Source organism: Leuciscus leuciscus (genome assembly GCF_965113295.1).
Source record: "Leuciscus leuciscus genome assembly, chromosome: 12".
Taxonomy (NCBI): Eukaryota; Metazoa; Chordata; class Actinopteri; order Cypriniformes; family Leuciscidae; genus Leuciscus; species Leuciscus leuciscus.
This window is the reverse complement of record NC_138736.1, coordinates 20406842-20429415: the sequence shown is the minus strand read 5'-3', so window position 1 is coordinate 20429415 and position 22574 is coordinate 20406842. Positions and strand designations below refer to the sequence as shown.

The 22574-nt window shown below is 42.8% G+C and overlaps 2 long non-coding RNA genes across 2 annotated transcripts in view; both read right to left on the bottom strand.

The window, feature by feature from the left end:
- The window catches only part of LOC309511592, a 134709-nt gene that overhangs the window by 22157 nt on the left and 89978 nt on the right, over positions 1-22574 (bottom strand). The gene's annotated exons all lie outside the window — the stretch shown is intronic.
- LOC309511584 lies at positions 7275-8497 on the bottom strand. Its single transcript, XR_014210695.1, has 3 exons — positions 8001-8497; positions 7770-7832; positions 7275-7474 (listed from the first exon to the last, which is right to left on the bottom strand). It is a non-coding gene; the product is annotated as an uncharacterized lncRNA (long non-coding RNA).

The window sequence follows — 22574 nt, the reverse complement described above, 5'->3', positions numbered from 1 at the left end:
TTAGTAACAGCAGCCAGTAGTGGTATTTTCTGTGGCCCAGGTTTTAAAGTCGGTCTTTGAAATTAGGAGAATCTGTGTGTTTTTCTGTTTTCTGGCCTTAGCATACACAATAGGGTAAATTAGTTGCAGTTTTGCAGGTTAACTTTTATACACGTTTTTTTTCACAGCGAAAATTATCCTTTTCTTCATACAAAAAAAGAAATACATCACAGTATAAAGCTGTCCCCATGCTCTTCTGGTGTGAACCTCACCTTTATTACATAAGTAGTTTTTCTTAACACTCACATACAGTAATGTATAACTAACTATCTTTGATTACTAAACTTTCCTTTTCTTTCTTTTTCAGTGACGTGTATGTGGCAGTGCAGGCAGTGTGTTTCTACTGTATCGCTGCTTTCTCCATTCTTTGCTGAGCTTGACCGGTACTCACCACGATTGATGGAGATCTTGAGTAGAAAAGGCAGGCAAATCAGACTTTAAAAAAAAATAATCACACAGATCATGGATGCCATCTCCAAGGTTTGTATTGATAAATGGCTTTAATAGATAAAATTAAAATTCTGTCTTTAATTACTCACACAGCAAAATCTCCAGTGTTGAAATCCTGGTGTTAAGGACTCTTAGAGTAAAGAGTTAATTTTCTGGTGTTGAATTTCAAGGGATTAACACTGCTAGTGTAAACCGCACCCTCTGGCTGGTGAAAATATGTAGAGTTATTCAATTTACACAGAGAGAGTGTAATTAGTTACATCCGGGACATTTACGCGCTGGGCGCGACGAAACGACCTGAAACTTTTTTCACAGACGCCATTTTCTTTGACTTGCAATGCAAGGCATACGAGGAGGGAAAACGCAGATATGAAGTGTTTTATCGCATTTATATATGCATTTTATAACATTTTATTACATCATATTGTTTTATTACAATATTTATATGCTGTGAACGGCTAAACCGGTCTCAGAAAGGCATTTTCGTTGACGCGCGATGCAGAGCAGACCAGGATGAGGTTGCTTGCAGAGAAACGACGAAAGTAAGTGTTTTATCTCATTTACAATATGTATTTTATAACATATTGATTTATAGAGAAATTGAAATGCTCTGCGTGCTTAAACGAGCCGAAACCTTTCTCAAAGGAGACATCTTTGACTCAATACGGAGCAGACGACGAGAAGGTTGTAACGTTAACAGGGAAAACACCGAAAGTAAGTGTTTTTAACCTAATTTACAACATGTTTTTCATGGCATTATATTGTTTTATAACGATATTTATGTGATGTGCGCGCCTAAACCTTTCTCACAGACTCCGTTATGCCCTGCATCTTCTTTGACTCGTGACACAGTGCAGACACGGAGTTTAACGGTGAAAACACCCGAGTAAGTGTTTTAACTCATTTACAATATGTATTTTATAATGTTATTTTGTTTTATGACAATATTTGTGATGTGCAAATATCATAATGTATTTATCCTCAAACTATATTTTACTCTCGTTTGCCAGCACACCTAACTTATCTTAACTGAAACCTAACGTTAACTGAAAAACAGTAATTCTTTAAGATTAAATATTTATGAAAATGTATTTATCAGATTAAATTTTGGTTGATGTTTGGATATGCTTTCATGTTTAAATGGCTAAGGCTAACCAGGTTTGGTCTTTAAAGGCTGTAACGTACAGACTAGAACCTGGTGAGTGTCAGATTTTACAGATAACATATGAGATAGTGTATAAACATAAAAAAAAAAATCATAGCTTTGTTGCTATTTGGTATAACTAGAATTTTTGTGTTTCATAACACTCATTTTGAATTTGTCCTGTCAAATTACTTTACAAAAGTAATCCCCCCCAAAAAATATCTTAAGTGTTCCGAAGATGAGCAAAACTCTTACTGGTTTGGAACAACATAAGGGTGAATAATTAATGACAGAATTTACATTTTTGGATGAATTAAGTCTTTAATTTACTTGGAAATCAGTAAATTCAAGTCTTAATCTAACCAAAATAGTTAATTGTTTGAGTCACGAAAGTCTAAGATGATTGAACTTTTTCCACCATAAACTTGCTGTATTTATAAAACACAAATTGTATTGATTGTAATTGGTCTGGTTTTGTGTTGTCTAGGGAACCAGCACTCCAGGATTTTTCGAGAAAGTTGGATCTGCACAGCCTTTCCTGCTCTGTGAAACAACTATGCACTGAACTTTACTGTTAGCAACTGGACACAACCGATCCACTCATATCCTTCAACTGTTCTTCAGCTGTTGAATGTTGTTGCTGTACTGTTGCAAAGTCGAAGGTATTGACTCAACTTCACTGACACAGGACTTACATTCACTGACATGTGGGACTTGAAGTATTACAGAGATACAGACCATTTGATGAGCAGCTTTCACATAATTCTGATGAAAGAAATGCCTATATTTTGCCTTCATTTATTTTAAAAGTTAACATATGATGTAAAGGGACTTGTTCGTTAATAAAAGCTAGTTTGTTAAAACAACTGTTTGCATTTTGCCTTTATTTTTAACTTTACAATGAACAGAATTTTAACTTTCTGGATTGTTTTTATGTGCATTCAATGTTATCAATAGGTTAAATGCTTTGCTTTTATTTCTGGAAAGATTCCTTGTGTTAAGCATTTAACACTCCCAAAATGTATAAATGACTCCCTCCATTTTGGAGTTAAAATAATGCTTTTGAAAGTGTGAAATATGCACATTACTCACGGAATACATTTTAACAAAGTGTTCAAATGTACTCCATGAGTAATGTATATATTTCACACTTTCAAAAGCATTATTTTAACTCCAAAATGGAGGGAGTCATTTATACATTTCGGGAGTGTTAAATTTGACTCAATTTGAGTTAAATGTACACTGGCTTTTTTGCTGTGTACCTTAATAAAGTGTGTTTGTGACATTTTCTGCCATTTGTCTTTAGTAGGATTGGAAGCAGCTCTAGAGGTAGCCTATTGGTATTGACACTCAATAATGCTATTGCTGAAGAGTATTTTAACACTTAATGTTGTTGTATTCACACTACACTGGTGTTGGTGTAAAATAAAAAGTATTACTCAATGACACTGTAATTTAACACTAACACTAGTGTGGTGTAAAAACAACAATGTTAAGTGTTGAATAGTACTAACTTTTAACAATATACAGTGTTGAATTAACAGAAAATTAGTGTTTAAAAATTAACACTTTCAAAAGTGTAAATGTAACACTGTGTAGTGTGGACACATATACACACTTTGCTGGTGTTAAATTTGACACTGTAGGTGTTGATTTAACACTGGGGATTTTGCTGTGCACCCTCATGTTGTTCCAACCCCGTAAGACTTTCGTTCATCTTCTGTGTAGGCCTCTGAGTGAGTTCACGTAGTGTAACAGCGCAGCACTTCTGGGTTGTACGTCACACGCATCACACATGACCAGCATCAGCCAATAGTGAGCTCACGTTCTGACGTACAACCCAGAAGCGCTACGCTGTTCTTCGTGAACTCACTCAGTCAGAGGCCTACACAGAAGAAAATGAATAGTTGAATAAAGTAGTTATTTTTGTTTGTTTTTTGCGCACAAAAAGTATTCTCATCGCTTGATAAACTTATGGTTGAGCCACTGTAGTCACTTTTTTAAACATTGTCTTTACTAACTTTCTGGGCCGGCAAATTTCAATTACAGAGAAGCCTATGGAGGAGTGAGACAGCTCTCAGATTTAAACAAAAATATCTTAATTTGTGTTCCGAAGATGAACGAAAGTCTTACGGGGTTGGAACAACATGAGGGTGAGTAATTACTGACAGCATTTTCATTTTTGGGTGAACTAACCCTTTAAGCTGTGCCGCCATTTAAGTTTGAGTTAATCTTGTCCCCACCCCACAGGATGACACTATACATTTCGGAAGAGCCTGTGACATCAAGTCTCTGTGCACCTACTTGTATGAGGACCCTGAAAAACTAGTGAAGGTAAATTTGGTGAGCTGAAGAGAAAATACAGTTTCAAAAGTCAAGTCAAGTCAAGTCAAGTCACCTTTATTTATATAGCGCTTTTTACAATACAGATTGTATCAAAGCAGCTTCACATTGATAACATGAAAATAATTAGGGGTGTCCCCGACTAAGGATTTACACATTCGAATCAGAATTGTCGAATCTTTCTATAGTCGACTGATAGTCGAATCATCTATGTGTGTGTGAATGGGTTGGGAGGGGCACGACACTAGGTTGTCAGCAGGAGGGTAAAACTATTATTTTATTTTTTTTACACACTGCACACAGCAACAACTTTTAATAAAGCGACCAAAACTGCCTGCCAACTGACAGACGAACTGACAATGGCTTTCTTATTTAGGTTTAAAGGTACAATATGTAAGAATTTTGCATTAAAATATCCCAAAATCTCAAGGCCAGTGTTATATATTTTGTTAAGTTGATTACTTACAATATCCCAAATGTTTCCAACTATTTTTAAATCATGAGAAAATTGCGATTTTAACCAAGGAAACGGGGCGTTAGAACAGGGGTGAGCTGGGAGTCGCCAGTCAATTGCGTCATATCCGCGTTACCCTCGGTTTCCGCTCGTACTGCGTGGAGTCCTGGACAAATGCGGAAGTTGTAGTTGTAGCGTCTATCAAGCTACAAACTTTAGCTTGTTTCTTGCAGTCGTTATGGTACACAATTATTCTTTACCGATTGCAGCTGGTTCTGTCGACAAAGCATACTTAATTTTATATTTTCCAAATGTAGCATTCGGTAATAGTTATGTTTATGTAAGGAAAGTATTATTGCTTTAGATTTGTGTTTAGTTTATTGACATTGTTTATCACGTCTGGTGTTTATGGCCATGTAAATAAACATAGCATGTGTTATACATAAAGTTAATCAGTATTTTGGCAAATGATGTGGGTATGTTCGAATGTACTTTTACAACAATTGTTTAGAACACGTAAAACTGCGCCGCGTTATCACAACAATGAATTCAACAAATACAGTAACATCTATGATAACCAATTTAGTATTAAACCTTACTTTTCTTGCGGTTAATTCATTTTAATGAAATAAAAGTGTGATGAGGTTTAAGAGTCAGGAAGGAAGAAGACAGGGATCGGCGTGACTGGGACTCGTACTTTATTAAAATAAAGCAAAACAAACAAAAGCCGCGCACAACGCGCATTCACTGTGGCAACCAGGACGGCACAAAACAGTTCAAAAATGAGAGCTCGGATCCACCGGTTTTCTTTCTCTGCGTCCAATTTTCTCTCCAGTATCTCTCAGCGCGGCTTATAAGCGGTCTCTCCACGCCAATAATACTGCAATAAGACACAGGTGTTCGTCATTTGCACTTGACCTACTTGCTCGTCTCTTCTCTCTCCCATCACAGACCGCGCTGAACCACGCCCCCCTCGCCACAAAAAGCATGTCATTAAACACAACATTTATAAAAATAGAACTTAGCCTCATCCATGAACATGATTTTTCGATTCCCGTCTGACTGATTTACATCCACGGTGGAGTTTAAAACGACAGGTCCCATCATTCCACGCTCCTTCACATCGTCATCAAGCTATGCCGTTGTTGTTGTTTGGAATGTAGCGCCCTCTAGCGGCAAAAAAATCGTGCATATTGTACCTTTAAATAAAAGGTAATGTGGTGGATAAACATTCGTAAAACGTTTTCTCATAACATTTTAAAGCCCCGATCGAAATACAGAACATCACACAAAATACATCTGATACTGTGGGTGGATCTTGCATTTTACTTTTTTTTGGATCATCTTTTACCATTTCAAAGGGCATCCACACTTTAGATTTTCTTATTCCAGACATTGTTAAGTAATCCCTGCCGCCAAGATGCTCCTCGTCATGGATCAGGGAAAGTGAAACTTAAATATGTCACAGGGGTGGTTGGATTTATTCACACACACACACACACACACACACACACACACACACACACACACACACACACACACACACACACGTTAAAAATATTTATTGAACGCTTCTTTCTTTTCACTTTTTTTTTTTTTTTTTTTTTTTTTTACAGCATTATCATAATTAAAGGCTGTATATAACTTAATATAACCATACAAAACCAGTAGTTCTGTGTGAAATTAGACATTGAGAACCCCCATATTGCCAAAATGGTATGATCCTCGTTTCATTACACCCGCAAAGATTCCATCGAATCTTCGACTATTCGGGGTCACCCCTAAAAATAATACAACAAAATGTATTTCTAGTTTCAAAATTTCATCATCGTCCACCCTAAATAAGGCGGATCAATAATATTGTTGAATATTAAATGTCCCCAACAAAGCAAGCCAAAAGCCAAGGCAACAGTGGCAAGGAACAAAAAACTCCATCAGGTCACAGAATGGAGAAAAAAACCTTGGGAGAACCCAGGCTCAGTCGGGGGCCAGTTCTCCTCTGGCCAACGAGCGAACAGTGTATGATTATGATCCAGGCAGCGTTACAGGTCAGAAGTCAGATTGGTCGTGTCGATGAAGCCTTCACAGGGCTGATGAGGCTGGCACTTCAGGGATGCGTCATGGTTGGGTCCAGGTGCAGATCCACCATCTGATCTGGATACTGCCGGGGTCCACCTCACTTCAGTAAACGGAGAGACTGGTTGACACTTCAGTACTGCGTTGTCGTTGCGTCCAGGCGCAGGTCCTTCATCGGATCTGGATACGGCCTGGATCCGGCGGAAGAGGAGAGACTAGTTGACACTTCGGGGGCCCGTTCTTCGTACGTTGCTTAAAACATCCGAGATCAAATGAGACATCCAAGATGATATCATCGTGCTATGATCCTGCTAATTGGGTTCTTCGAACACACCTGTTGTTTATGATTATGTGACCTTATGGAATTTTGACCAGATCTAGGTTTAAAGGTTCCTGACTACGCCACCTGGTGCCTCTCACACCAGGATATACTTTGCACCTTAACTGCTAAATACCTAATCTAAGGCAAGCAGGTTCGTAGAAATACACTAAAGATGAACTAGACAGAGACATGCTTTCAGTAGAAAAACAATAACAAAACTTTATTGTACAATGGTATAATTAAAAGAGCCACACCGTCATACTAGAGGCACAGTACTAAAGCGAGAGACCAGACCTGGTATTGGCTGTTACAAGGGACAATACGATTAACAATTTAACTGGAAAATACTGATTCACTGTCAAGGCAGGTTACCTGTCCGGGATACGCGTACCGCCCGTGCTCTGGAATCTGGTGCCCACGATCAGATGCATACACACACACACACACACACACACACACACACACACACACACACACACACACACACACACACACACACACACACACACACACACACACACACACACAACCACTACAAGCCAATGATTCAATCAATATTGTGAAGTGCAGTTTACCACTACAATACGTGGTGCAGTGCGCGAGGACGGAACCAGGAACCTCTCTTGTGAGCAGCTACTCTAGTACTCTAGAAAAAGGAAGAAAAGGACAAGAAAGTTATCACTAGCAGAGTGGATAGAGAATGTCAAACTATACACTACTAGAACAGCCAATACCACATCAGTCAAACAGAGCATTAGACGGAGGCTACGGCAAAATAACCACAATAAAGCAAATATATATATAAAACTTAATTTAGGCAAGGCAAAGCAGCAGGAACAATCTGCCTGCAAACACAAAATCATTAAAATTAGTGCTTGATATACACATGCACAAATAGTCACGTTGCATCGCAAACATTTCATAAAAACATTTTCTTTTACCTCAATGTTGACATACGAACTGACACAGTGGAAAAACAGCCCTTTGTGCCAGTCTTCACAATCCTACATAACAGTTGTTACACACAGCATATTAAATACATTTATATTAAGAGTTGACAATAAAACACAGCCATGCATTCGTCAGGGCAACACAATCAGACTCATTTTACGTGTGTTCAAAACTTTTAGTCCTAACACACTGGATCTACTCGCAACACAATAAACATTTACCTTCTTGATGTTGCTGCTTAATTGCGGTACAGCTACCCGACGGGTGCTTTGCCCAAGACCTGTGCGCAAATGTTCTCATTAAAATGCATATGTCCCAACAATGACACCCACATTATGATTAACAGTAAAATGCACAAATAATACCTTCAGTAATACACAGCACGATTACCCGGAAGCGTCTGGCAATCAGTCAAACCCCTATTTTCCAATAGCCCAGTATTAGATACAATATAAATTCTTAGCTTGCTACATCATATAAACATTTACCATACCTTCGTTGCACAGGAGAACCACATACCCAAGCAGTAACAAGACTGAAAATGTATCTGGACACCAGAGAATCTCTCTAAGCCCAACAGTGCAGACTGTTTTATAGAAACTGGCCTAGACGCAAATGAGTTGTTTAGCCACTCACGGCTAGCTGGGTGACGTCAGGGGGCTACCGTAGCTGCAGAGGGACAAACTTCAACCAGACAGCGACTACTCTGCCGGTTACAATTAGTATCGCTGGATTGAGTTATCTGAGATAATTGCGCGTTCATGCGTTGGTTTAAAAGGGGATATGTATCGATAGTAGAAACAATGATCAGCAACGCTGTTATTGGCTGTTCAGCATGGCCAAAGAACGTGCCCAGTTTTTCTCCCAAGCAGAACAAGAGCTTTTAATGGAAGGTTATGCCGAATTTGAGTCTTTAAAGCTTTTTTTAGACGCATGTTTCATGTTTGTGTGATAAGTATTAGCTGAGTTTCAGTTCATTTTCCAGACTTGTTTCAGAAAGATTTTTGCGGAGACAGAGTGAGCTGAAAGCGCACCCCGTTTATTTTATTTATTTAAAAATAAAAACAAGGTTTTGATGTTAATGTGAGTGTACACAAAAAAAAGAAGACCCTCTATAGTTTATAATCATGTATTTATTTTATTTATATGACCATAAATTACGGATTTTTTTAAGTTTATGTTGCTGCTATGTGAAAAAAATGCAGCAAAACGCGTCGGCGCGTTTGCCGACCTCAGAGGGTTAATTGTAATGACAATTTTTTCCCCCCACTTTTGTGCAGTTTTACATAATACACCAACACTTTTACCTGTTCCCAAGCAAGTGGTGGCTTGAAGAATTGTTTAAATAAAACTCCAGGAACTAAGCATATTTGTCTTGTCTTTTATTACACATTCAAAAATGGTGTTCCACAATTCTGTCCCGTGCAGCTCTGCCACTAGGTTGGTCCAAGTGCACTGGCTGGAGGTCATCATCAGGCTGCACCTCCACCACAGGGGTCCTCTCCTTTCTGATGGTGGCAATATTGTGGAGTATGGCACATGCAACAATTATGTCACAGGCCCTGTCAGGTGCAACCCTCAGACCCTTCAGACACTGAAATCTTTCCTTTAGTTGCCCAAAGGTCATTTCAATGTGTGCCCTTGTTCTGACTAGAGCTGCATTGTAACGGGTTTGTGGTCCAGGGTTTGGGTCAGGGAAGGGCGTCATAAAATACTGTCTCCAAGCAGGATCCCGTCAAAATCCCCTGTATAATGGAAAAATGCAGTTCCCATTCGTAGTCACTCCGAGTTACGTCGGATGACGACGAATGGGGTTTCGCTTAGAAAGCCTATCATCTTCGAGTATATAAAACGAGCCTATGGCAATGAAATGCCATGGGTCTGCGGAATTTGCATAGCGTAACTCCGCCCCACCCTGGGGGTATATAAGGAAGTGCGCTGGCAACATGCAGATATGTTTTCGCTTCGGAGCCAAGTTCAGCACTTCAATCCACAGCCAATTCCTGAGTATTTCTCTACTTCTCTTCGAGAAGAGCCTCTCTCCAGGTGTTGGTGTGACAGCGAGTTCCAGCGAGTGCACATTCCCTGCTTATCTGTGCAGTGATTTGCCAGAGTTTGTGTGTTCATCTCCCTGGTCGCTTCAACACTTGTGGAGAAAATCTCCTTTCTAAAAGAGCTTGCACGCGGCACGTCTTTGTAAAGATGCCTCGCCCGTGCACTTCTGGTTGTGGTCTATTCATTTCTGACTCTGATGGGCACAATCGCTGTCTTGTGTGTCTGGGTATTGAGCACGCTAAGGCAGCGTTTGTGGATGAGTCATGTTCCCATTGCGGGAACATGCCCATCGCACGGTTGCGGTCGAGACTCAATGACCTTCATGGTAGAGTCCCCTCATCCGCACCCCGATCTACGAGCTCCACGAGAGCTGGTACTTCGGCTGGCGGCCAGGGTGACCTGAGGGTTACGGTGTGGAACAAAGCGCCGACTATTCCACGCTCTACACCGCCCTCTAGCACTGTGCAACCCGTGAGTTTTCCGAATGAGCCCGCGGTACAGTCCTCTGACTTGCCGCGGGTTTCATTCGGCGCTCCAGAGGAAGATGTGATGTTGATCGCTGCATCACAAGGTGGGCAGGAGTCCTCAAGAGAGGAAGATTCGGCTGTGCTGCCACCTTCGGGTGTCCCAGCATTGCCCGAGTCTGATCCCGAGCTGACGGCCATGCTTTCCCGGGCAGCCGTGGCCATTGGCCTCGAGTGGTCTCCACCACCCGGTCCAGTGCGCTCACGGTTGGACGATTGGTTTTTGGGTGCGGCCGCTGATCCCCGTCAGCGTCCGACCCCAATGCCCTTCTTCCCGGATGTGCATGAGGAGGTCACGAGGTCCTGGAAGGCACCCTTGTCTTCCCGCGATCGCTCGGCGACCTCCTCCGCCTTGCCTCCTCTCGATCAGGCGGCTGCCAAAGGGTACACTGGGGTTCCCCTGGTTGAACGCTCTGTGGCCATGCAATTGTTTCCCCAGAGTGCTTCTTCCCGCGGCGACCCTAAGCACCCCTCCAAGGCCTGTAGATTCTCCTCCACCCTTGTGGCGAAGGCCTATAGAGCTGTGGGGCAGGCGGCCTCCTCACTGCATGCCATGGCGACACTCCAGGTCTACCAGGCCCAGATGTTGCGTGACATGCACGAGGGGAGGACTGACCCAGGGCTCTTCGATGAGCTGTGTGCCGCCACCGACCTCGCTCTCCGGGCGACGAAGGTGACCGCACACTCCCTGGGTCAGGTGATGTCCAGGAGATGTTGCGTGGTCCAGGAGAGACACCTGTGGCTCAACCTGGCTGATATGCGGGAGGCCGAGCAAACCCGGTTCCTCGACACCCCCATATCCCAGGCTGGCCTCTTCGGCGGAGCAGTCAAGGACTTTGCCCAGCAGTTCTCGACTGCCCAGAAGCAGACTGAGGCTCTAAAACTGATGTCCTGCCCCGACGGCCCGCTGCTGCCTCCACCCAGCCGTCGGCACAGGTGCCTCAGCCCGCTCGCCGCCGAGGACGCCCTCCTGTACAGTAGCGTACATCAACCGACAAGGTGGTCTACGCTCTCGCCGTATGTCGCAACTCGCCCGCCACCTCCTCATATGTAGTCAGAAGCATCTGAGGTCACTTCGAGCCATTTATATCCCGGGAGACCTGAACCGTGCGGCCGACGAGCTGTCTCGGCTTCGGCCTCTCCCTGGAGAATGGAGACTCCATCCCCAGTCGGTTCAGCTGATTTGGGATCAGTTCGGGGACGCTCAGATAGATCTGTTTGCCTCCCACGGCTCGTCCCATTGCGGCCTGTTTTATTCCCTGACCGAGGGCACGCTCGGCACGGATGCACTGGTGCACAGCTGGCCGCGGGGCCGCAAGTATGCGTTTCCCCCAGTGAGCCTTCTTACGCAGACCTTGCGCAAGATCAGGGAGGACGAGGAGCAGGTGATTCTGGTTGCCCCGTATTGGCCCAACCGCACCTGGTTCCCAGAACTAGTACTCCTCGTGACAGCACCTCCCTGGCCAATTCCTCTGAGGAAGGACCTGCTTTCTCAGGGACGGGGCACCCTATGGCACCCTCGTCCCGATCTTTGGAACCTGAGTACCCTACCACCAGCGGTGGTGGCTACCATCACTTCCGCTAGAGCATCGTCCACGAGACATGCCTATACGTTGAAGTGGAACCTCTTCGTCAACTGGTGTTCTTCTAAACATCAAGAACCCACGAAATGCCCGATCAGTGTCGTGCTTTCCTTCCTGCAAGAAGGGTTGGAGCGAAGGCTGTCTCCCTCCACCCTGAAAGTGTATGTTGCCGCCAATGCCGCACATCACGACGCAGTTGATGGTAAGTTTCTGGGAAAGGACTGAATCCTCCTCGCCCTCCTCTCGTTCCCTCTTGGGACCTCTCAGTGGTTCTAACTGCCCTGCAGAGTGCTCCCTTTGAGCCTCTGCAATCAGTGGAGCTTAAGTTCCTGTCGATGAAGACAGCGCTCCTGGTTGCATTGGCCTCCATCAAGAGGGTAGGGGACCTGCAGGCATTCTCGGTTGACGAAGCGTGCCTGGAATTCGGGCCGGCTAACTCTCACGTGGTCCTGAGACCCCGGCCTGGATATGAGCCCAAGGTTCCCACCACTCCCTTTCGAGACCAGGTGGTGAACCTGCAAGCGCTGCCTTTGGAGGAGGCAGACCCAGCCTTGGCACTGCTCTGTCCAGTACGCGCCCTCCGTGCTTACGTAGACAGAACGCAGTGTTTCAGGACCTCTGACCAGCTCTTTGTCTGTCATGGTGGGAAGCTGAAGGGAAAGGCTCTCTCCAAGCAAAGGTTGTCTCACTGGATAGTGGACGCCATTGCTCTGGCTTACCAGCAGCAAGGTCGACCATGCCCCCTTGGTGTGACGGCCCACTCCACCCGGAGTGTGGCATCCTCTTGGGCTCTAGCGCATGGCGCCTCGCTAACAGACATCTGCAGAGCTGCAGGCTGGGCGACACCTAACACATTCGCGAGATTCTATAATCTCCGAGTGGAGCCAGTTTCTTCTCATGTACTCGCTTCAACTAGCCGGTATTAAGATTCTGCTCAGGTGTCTTCGCTTGCTCGCCATTCCTCTCCACGGACGAGATACGTGCGATATTTTAGCAAAAAAAAAATCTGCTTTACAACCTGGGGTCTTAGGTGGCTTGGACATACCACAAAAACACCTAAAAACTGCTTGAGTGCAAGGATAACTTTGCGAATGGCACGACAGGCAGCACTTTTCACTAAGTTCTCTGCATCTCCAATAGTGTAAAGGAAAGTGCCACTCGCAAAGAATCTCAGGGCAATGCACACAGTCTGTGCAGTTGTCAAAGCCCGACTCCTCCGTGTTGAACACTTAATGTGAGGTTCCAGCAAATTAATGATGTAAATAACACCCTCACGAGAAAAACGATATCTCTCAACAATTACACTGTCGTGCTGCGCTAAAGGATCCTGTCTATCCCGCAATACGCGATTAATTCGAAAAGCTCTGTGAATTATTCTTGCACCTTCCGCAACAGGTTGCTGTCGTAAAAATGGACAAGACATGGCTGCGACAGACTTCCCTATCTCCTCCGCTTATAAAGTCGCAATCTAATCCTGTTTACATGAAATAAGCCTGCTCCCGAGCAGGTTTAAGCTTACGGACCTGTTGCTATGACAGCAAGTTCAGGATGAGCCTCGAAGAACCAAACAATCCAAGATCATGCCAAATTATATCAGCTATGCATTCTGTTAATTTTGTGAATTGGTAAGTTTCATCAGGGCGTGAAGAAAATTAGAGCTGAGTATCATCAGCATAACAGTGAAAACTAATTCCATGCTTCCTAATGATATCTCCCAAGGGTAGCATGTACAGAGTGAAAAGCAACGGTCCTAGTACTGAGCCTTGTGGTACACAATACTGAACTCGTGATCGATGAGACATCTCTTCATTTACTGCTACAAACTGATAACGGTCAGATAAGTATGATTTAAACCATGCTAATGCAATTCCAATAATGCCAACATCATTTTCGAGTTTATTTAAAAGAATGTTGAGGTCAATAGTATCAAATGCAGCACTAAGATCGAGTAACACTAATAGCGAGATCCAACCACGATCGGATGATAAGAGCAAATCATTTGTGACTCTGATGAGAGCTGTCTCAGTACTATGGTACGGTCTAAATCCTGACTGAAAATCCTCGCAGATATGTTCTAAAAAGGAACATAGTTGTGAGGATACTGCCTTTTCTAGTATCTTTGACAGAAAAGGTAGATTTGAGATCGCCTGTAATTGACTAATTCTGTACGATCAAGTTGCGTGTTTTAAACAAGCGGTTTAATCATAGCCAGCTTAAAAGTTTTTGGTACGTATCCTAAGGACAAAGATGAATTAATGATATTAAGAAGAGGATCTATGACCTCTGGAAGCATCTCTTTCAGTAGCTTAGTCGGTATAGGGTCTAACATACATGTTGTCGATTTAGATGATTTAACGAGTTTAGAGAATTCTTCCTCTCCTATAGCAATGAATTAATCAAATTTTTTACTTAGGGAGACTACAATTCACTCCCTAATGCGATACTGTAGTAGACGGTTGCATAGTTATAATTTTCTCCCTGATATTATTAATCTTATAAGTGAAGAAGTTCATAAAGTCATTACTGCTGTGCTGCTTGGAAACTTCTGGGCATGAAGCTTTATTTTTCATTAGTTTAGCCACTGTTTCAAATAAATACCTAGGGTTTTGTTTATTTGCTTCTAACAGGGTTGACAAATAAGCAGATCTAGCAGCTTTTAAGGCCTCTCTGTATGCAATCAAGCTCTCCTTCCATCAAATGCGAAATACCTCTAGTTTTGTTTTCTTCCAGTTGCGCTCCATTTTTCTGGCTGCTCTCTTAAGGGCCTGAGTGTGCTCGTTGTACCACGGCGTTGGATTATTTAATTTTCTTTAAGCGCAACGGAGCAACTGTGTCTAAAGTGCTGGAAAAGAGAGCGTTAAACGTTTCTGTCGCAATATCGAGTTCTTCTAAGCTATCTGGGATGCTGAGATGAGGAAACTGATCAGGAAGATTATTATTTAAGCAATCTTTAGTGGCAGAAGTGATAGGTCTAACATATTTGTAACACGCATATTTGCAGCCTTGACTAAATTAAGTTTACATGAGACTAGATGATGATCTTGAGATGTCGTCGCTCTGCTGCAGAATTTCAACGGCATCAACATTTATTCCATGTGATAATATTAGATCTAGAGTATGATTACGACAATGAGTAGGTCCTGACACATGTTGTCTAACTCCAATAGAGTTAAGAATGTCTTTAAATGCCAATTCCAATGCATATTTTTCGTTATCTACATGTATATTAAAATCACCAACAATTAGGACTTTATCTGCAGCTAGTACTAACTCTGATAGAAAGTCAGCAAATTCTTTGACAAAGTCTGTATGGTGCCCTGGTGGCCTGTATACAGTAGCCAGCACAAATCTCAAACGTGATTTATCATTTACACTATATATTGTTACATTAAGCACCAGCACTTCAAAATAATTATATTTGAAATTATATTTGACTTCTTAGCAATTTTGAAAATATTACTATAAATTACAGCAACACCTCCCCCTTTGCCTTTCAGATGAGGTTCATGTTTATAACCGCAATCTTGTGGAGTGGACTCATTTAAAGTAATGTAATCATTTGGTTTTAGCCAGGTTTCTGTCAAACACAGCACATCTAGGTTAAAGTCTGTAATCATATCATTAACAATAAGTGCTTTTGAAGTAAGGGATCGAATAATCAGCAACCCAAGCTTTATCATTTTCTCATTTGTATCATATCTGTTTTTTATTTGTTGAACATCAATTACATTTTTACCCTTAGATGGGTTTGGAAGTTTTTTGTAATTCCTAATTCGGGGAACAGACACAGTCTCTATATGATGATATCTCGGTGAAAGAAGCTCTATGCGATGGGATTTATCTGAGATTTATCTCAAGGACCATTGGCAGGCAGCAGTGATCTGAGGGGTTCATTAATGCTGAAGAAACTAATGAGAGTCTAATCCTCAAAAGTCACTAGTTAGTCAGATTTAAGTACTCACAAATGTTTTCCTCCAGGAAACAGTCCTGGGTGAGGTTGATGAGGCTGTATTCTGTAGTATTGAGATCCATCGCTGCTGAGTTCAATGTGATGATCTAGTTAGGACTCAGAGGCAGAGTTGGTGTAGCCGTAACAATAAGACTTGTATTTCTATGAGTTTCATGATGCGCATTATCCAGAGATTTTGTAATGTCCACTTCCAAACAAATACACTCCCTACACACTCAATGGGAGAAACTTTTTGAAACTTTGAATAAATTGAGTCAGTTGCTTTGCAAAAACGCACATTCTGAGTGATGCCTGCTGGTCAAAATGGTGTAAATGCAATAAACTACAAACCAATTGCCTTTTTAAAAAAAAGTAGAATCTATTAAAAGCAATTAACAAATAATCAAATACCATTAAATATGAAGTGTCTGTATAATATGTGTTCATTTATTCATTTGTAGGTTTTGTTTTATTTGTTTTGTGGAGAGCTTGGTTAATCAGGCCAATAAGAGATAATTAACCACAACTTTTGCTTTTAATTACATAAATGTGTCAATACAAATGTCTACAAATATATAAAAGCTGACCAGAGGTCAGGTAAAAACCATAGACACTGTTTCATAGGTTCATAAAAATTGCACCTATAGCTACAAAACCACTGATATATTGAAACGGTTTGCAAAGCCTTGTTTCCTAAAATTATGTGACTTTGGCAGTTTGATATATGCACTGAATCACTGGATCAAAACAAAATGATTCACAAATGTTTTGAAGCTTGCAGTGTTTCTTGCACTCATCACTAGTCACTACTATTGAGACCCAATCACATCCAAATTAGTACATGAAACCACAGTGATTAAATCTGAATAATTTTAACTCAAACAACATGTGGAAACTGAATCCCATCCATTTGTAAAAAAAATAATAATAAAATAAATAAATAAATGGCACATGTTTTAAATGAGATTTTTACACTTTTTTTCTTTTCGTGCTGGACACTGATTTTGCCATTAACCCATTTGTCAACTACCCAAATACAGTGCATCTTCATGTGATTTACTGTCTCTGTCATTTTCCACTCAAACAAAGACTCTCTCAATTATATTACTACTGTCTATTTTCTCTTTCTCTGAGTCTGAGATTAGACTTGCTCTTCTCTGCCACACCATTTTCACTCCATTTTCAGCTCTTCTGTGATAGAGTGCCAGAGCTCTTTTAGGGCCACCAGCATGCACTTGATGGAAACAGCATCCCGGCAGATGGGGTCTGAGAGGGACTGAATTACCAGCTCAGGGTTTGTTGCCCACCCCCATTCCACCTCACCTCATTTCAAGCAAGCCTTATATCCAAAGCCGAGACTGATATATCTGGGTCAGTGTCTGGTGATAGGGTGAAAAAGACAGATCAGTGTGCCATTTCAACCTGAATGAACACTAACAGGCGAGGGAGGAGCATGTTAAGGGTGGGCAAGGCAAAGTGTGGCTAAAAAGATTTTTTTCCCTTTTAGAAGAGGGCTGAGGGAAATAAATATATAGAGGAAGACAATACTAGAATTGAAGGGAGTTATGACTAATGGTAGATGTCAGTCATGTAGTTTGTTATAGTAGTAGTTTGTGAATATTTCTGTGGATCAGAAAAGCCCACATATTATGGTACAAAATAAACAATTGCATTTAATCCTGAATAATTTGTTTAAATACCTTTGCCACTCACCAAGTAAAGCATCAACCATTACTGGTAAATTCAATACAAAGTATTATAACACGTCACAAAATTAAAACAAGATAGAATAGTTTACAGAAATACATTAATGCTTTGTTAATTCATCAACATCTAGTTTTCTTTCTTTTTGAGAGGTGTTAAATTATATTTTGTTTACTTTATCTTTGTTTAGTGTTTGCTGTATGCATCTTGCACTTTCTTGTTACATAGAAAGGCTTTTTCATGATTCTATGAGCAAAGGACACAAGTCATTTAAATACCACATAACATCTTAAACTAAACCTTAAAGGGGTGATGACATGCAAAACCAAATTTGCCTTGATCTTTTGGCATATACAGTACGAGGTCTTTGTACCATGAAATCATCCTGCAAGTTTCATAGCTTAAGACTTTCTCCCTATTATAAAATAAGCATTTATTTAATCAAGCTCCAAGTACGGCTCGTTGTGGATCCTTATGGGGCAAGGTGACATCACCTAGCACCAGTCGTTTGCATATGACCACCTCCAGCGCAAGACAACTACGCCTAATTTTGCATCATCGGCATCGCATCGTTGTCACGCCCACAGGTGTTCAGTCGACGTGGAGCGAGTGGGTCTGAAGAAGTAGCTGTTTACAATAAGATTGTGATGTCATGCAGATGTGCCGTTGCTGGCTGTGGAAAAACAACATGTTTGAATAGACCTTATGTAGCCCCACCCCTTTTTCATCGCTGCAATTGTTGTCTTTTGACTTCCGGTTTGTATTTTCACAGCAATCTTGCGTATTTATATATAAACGGCTCGTTTATATATCTTCCCGGTCTACTGACATTTGTTAAGACATCTACTTTAAACATTACAATGCTCATGATAACTTTTGTTTGCTGTACAATAGGGAAATCCACTTCACCAGCTAATTACTCCTCAACAGTGATGCCATAAATATATATAGAGCTACAGCAAAAATATTCTATGCATAGACGCAGCCCTCTCCCCGCCCTGAGACAGCGGGGGATGCGCATTTTGAACTACCTCGACGATTGACTCATTCTGGCCCAATCGGAGGCCGAATTACTAACCCACAGATCCTGGCTCCTCAGCCATCTAGAGTGCCATGGAATCAGGATCAATTTTCCCAAGAGTGTACTGTCCCCCAGCCAACGTGTAACTTTCCTGGGGACAATTATCGACTCTGTTCAGATAAGAGCTTGGCTCACGCCAGACCGTGCTCTCTCCATTCAACAGCTAGCGGCTTCGTTCAAGGCGGGCTCTTACAGGCCCTTAAGAATGTTCCAAAGGGCACTGGGCCTTATGGCCTCAGCATCGTCAGTACTCCAACTGGGCCTACTGCATATGCGTCCCCTTCAGTGCTGGCTGAAACCCAGAGTCCCGGCTCGTGCATGGCGATTTGGCCACTTACACATCAGGGTAAACCACGGCTGTATCAAAGCCCTGGCCCCTTGGAAGAACACCAGCTGGTACCAGTCTGGTGTAAGCATGGGTGTGGTCTCAAGGAGGAAGGTGATTTCAACAGACGCCTCCAACTTAGGTTGGGGAGCTCTGTACAAGGGCAGGCTGACCTCTGGCCTCTGGTCGAGCTCGGAGAAGTGCCTACATATCAACTGCCTCGAAATGAGAGCAGTTTTTCTAGCCCTGAAATCCTTCCTCCTAAGCCTGGCGGGGCACCACGTCTTGGTTCGGACGGACAACATGGCGGTGGTGTCCTACTGTATATAAATTGCCAGGGTGGTCTCAGGTCGAACAACCTGTACACCATGGCCAAACACCTTCTCTTATGGGCTCACACCAACCTGCGCTCACTAAGAGCAGTGCATGTACCGGGCATACTGAACCAGGGTATATACTATCTCGAGACAATGTCCCCCCTGGGGAATGGTCTCTCCACCCTCAGACGGTTCATCTGATCTGGAGTGTCTTCAGCAGGGCCTCAAAAGACAACTCTCACTGCCCAATATTCCTCCTGGAAAAGGTCTTAAGCACTATCACCGAGGCTAGCACCGTCAACGAGACGCCTTTACGCTCTTAAATGGTCAGTGTTCACCGGCTGGTGTGCAGCTCAGGACTTTGACCCCTACTCGTGTGATGTACCATTAGTACTTTCTTTTCTGCAAGAGCTGCTGGACGCGGGTCGGACCCCCTCCTTGCTCAAAGTGTATGGGGCGGCCATAGCAGCCTTCCATCCTCCTGTGGCCGGCCAGTCCTTGGGAAGGAACGACCTGGTCATGCACTTCCTCAAAGGGGCCAGGAGGCTTAACCCGCCTCGACCCCCCTCTATACCCACCTGGATCCTATCCACAGTCCTCAGGGCCCTTAAGGGACCCCCTTTCGAGCCGCTTCAGTCGGCTGACTTAAAGCCTCTTTCGCTTAAGGCCGCACTCCTGCTAGCCCTAGCATCGGTCAAGCGAGTGGGCGACTTGCAAGTGCTCTCTTGTCTCGAATTCAGGCCTAACGACTCCAAAGTCGTCCTTAGACCAAGACACGTTTATGTACCCAAGGTGCTCTCAACTCCGTTCAGAGCCCAGGTCATTACGCTATCGGCGCTTCCCTTACTGGAGGACGATAGAGAATTGAGTCGACTCTGCCCTGTTAGGGTTCTCAGAATTTATCTAGAGCATTCCGCCCCATTCACTCAGTCAGAATAGCTCTTTGTATGCTTCGGCGGCCGTACCAAAGGGCTTCCGGTCACGAAGCAGAGATTTTCACGATGGATAGTGGATGCTATCTCTCTAGCCTACGCCTCAATGGGCCTTCAATGTCCCATAGGCGTCAGAGCTCATTCCACAAGGGGCATGGCCTCTTCATGGGCTTGTTCCAGTGGCGTACCAATTGAAGACATTTGTCTGGCGGCCGGCTGGTCTTCGCCGTCCACATTTTTTAAGATTTTATAACTTGGAAGTGCCAGCACTGCAGGCACGAATTCTTCTATCTGAGAGGTCTTGGCCCCTGAGGCCCCAAACCTCTAGGTATCCCTTCGTGGGCTCCAACACTGTCTGGTCCCCGTTGGATTCTGACTTTAGTTCTACTATAAGCCTCGGGCTGCACAGCCCCAGGCGATAGCTCAGAGCGAAGTCGTCAGCCAATTCCACAGCGTTTTAAAATGGGTTCCCATAGCGTATAGCTACGCAATACGAGTGAACGTTCTCGAAAGGGAACGTACTTGGTTACTAATGTAACCTCGGTTTCCTGAGAGAAAGGGGACGAGTATTGTGTAGCCTGCTGTGCTATTAAGCTGCATGTTCAAGTCTGTCGCTTCAGTCGATTTAACCTGATTCCTAATGGGCAGATTATATAGTCAGCAGCTACGCCCATTGTGGCGCACGCGAGGCGGAAAGCGTCCTGATAGGATTGCGCGTCCTCGCTGCTTTGCAATAGGTTCATGCAGTTCCCACAGCCCAGCCAATCAGCATGCTAGACAGCTCTGCATTGTGCTGGCTGAATAATGAATAATTCATTATCAGTACTTGAGAGAGAAGCAATAATTCGAGTTTTTTGTAAATACATTAAAAAATATATTTATAGAGTTGTACACACAGTACACAATGCGCAAATCTGTACATAAGTCTTCTGTTTCAGATGTATACCACTATATTATTATTACTGTTTATTCTATTTAATTATGGTTTTTCCTTAGCCTCATTTAAATGCCTGTTCTCATGTCATATATGCATGTATGTATGTACCAAGAGCTCCTGTAAAAAACACCAAAAAATCCTAGTGTGTTTGCGCAAACTTGACGAATAAAGCTCATTCTAATTCTGATTCTGATTCTGATAAGAGAAATGGCATCTATGCGTATATTAATCTTTCTGTTTCAGTCTTATTTTGAGGTTACAGTAGTCAACCGTAGTTAACGCAGCCCTGAATGTCAGTGGAGACCATGACAACTAGATGGCCCTTGGCACAGATCCTCTGCAAAGACCATGTGAACCAGACAAGTCCTCTCACAGACTCTTCTTTCAATAGAACGGACTCAGGAATCACTGCAGAGTGCTGAAGAGATTATGTCTTCCTTCTCAGTCTTCTCTTTTGAGCTGGGTTTAGTATGGTCTTCAAATGGGAGGATTCTGGGGCTGAAATGAACTCGTTGGCTTCAGTGAGTTTGGGAGAGCACTTATGAGCCACTGGGAGGAGTTCTGAGACAGGTTTGAAGGGGAATATAGTAGGTACCAAGAGGGCTGGAGTGGGCTGGGAGGGCTGAGGCGGAGCGGTGTTGGGATTAGCATAATCCACTTTACTGACTGTGTAAGGTGAGCCACACCACCTCAAAACCAAATCCAGATACTGCTCAAGAGTTAACTGAGAATCTCCAGCTGGTATCCACAAGGTGAAGTATGGGTCCAAACCACTCCAAAACAAATCCATAAGTTGTTGATCAGTCCAGGTCGTTAGATGGCGGTCCAACTCCACGTATGAATCGATAGTCCGACCATCTTGAAAGATGGAACACATTCGTTCCTCTTGTAAGGGAAACAGGTCAATTTAGCTTAAAAGGGGATATGTATCAATAGTAGAAACATTGATCAGCAACGCTGCTATTGGCTGCTCAGCGTGGCCAAAGGGCGCGCTCAGTTTTTCTCCTCAGCAGAGCAAGAACTAATAGTCGAAGTTTATTCGGAATTTTAATGTTTAATTAAAACGCCAGGGAACACCTCAAAGTCTGCAAAAGCCAGGAGAGAGGGCTGGCAAAAAGTAGCAGACAATTTAAATCCGTTAGAAGTGGCCATGTTAGATGTCTTTTATCACGTTATTAGCCTATATATTTGTATTTTAATAATTGCATAATTACTTTGTTCATTGTAATGTCAGAGTTACCACACTAGAACATCGAAACAAATAAAAGTGAAGTACAAAAATATTCTACATAATGGTAATTTTTAGTTAGCCTATATTATAGTCTCTTTTATAAAAGGCACTGTTAAATAAATGGTTGTCTGTTTATAAAAGCAACCAAGAAAAAGGC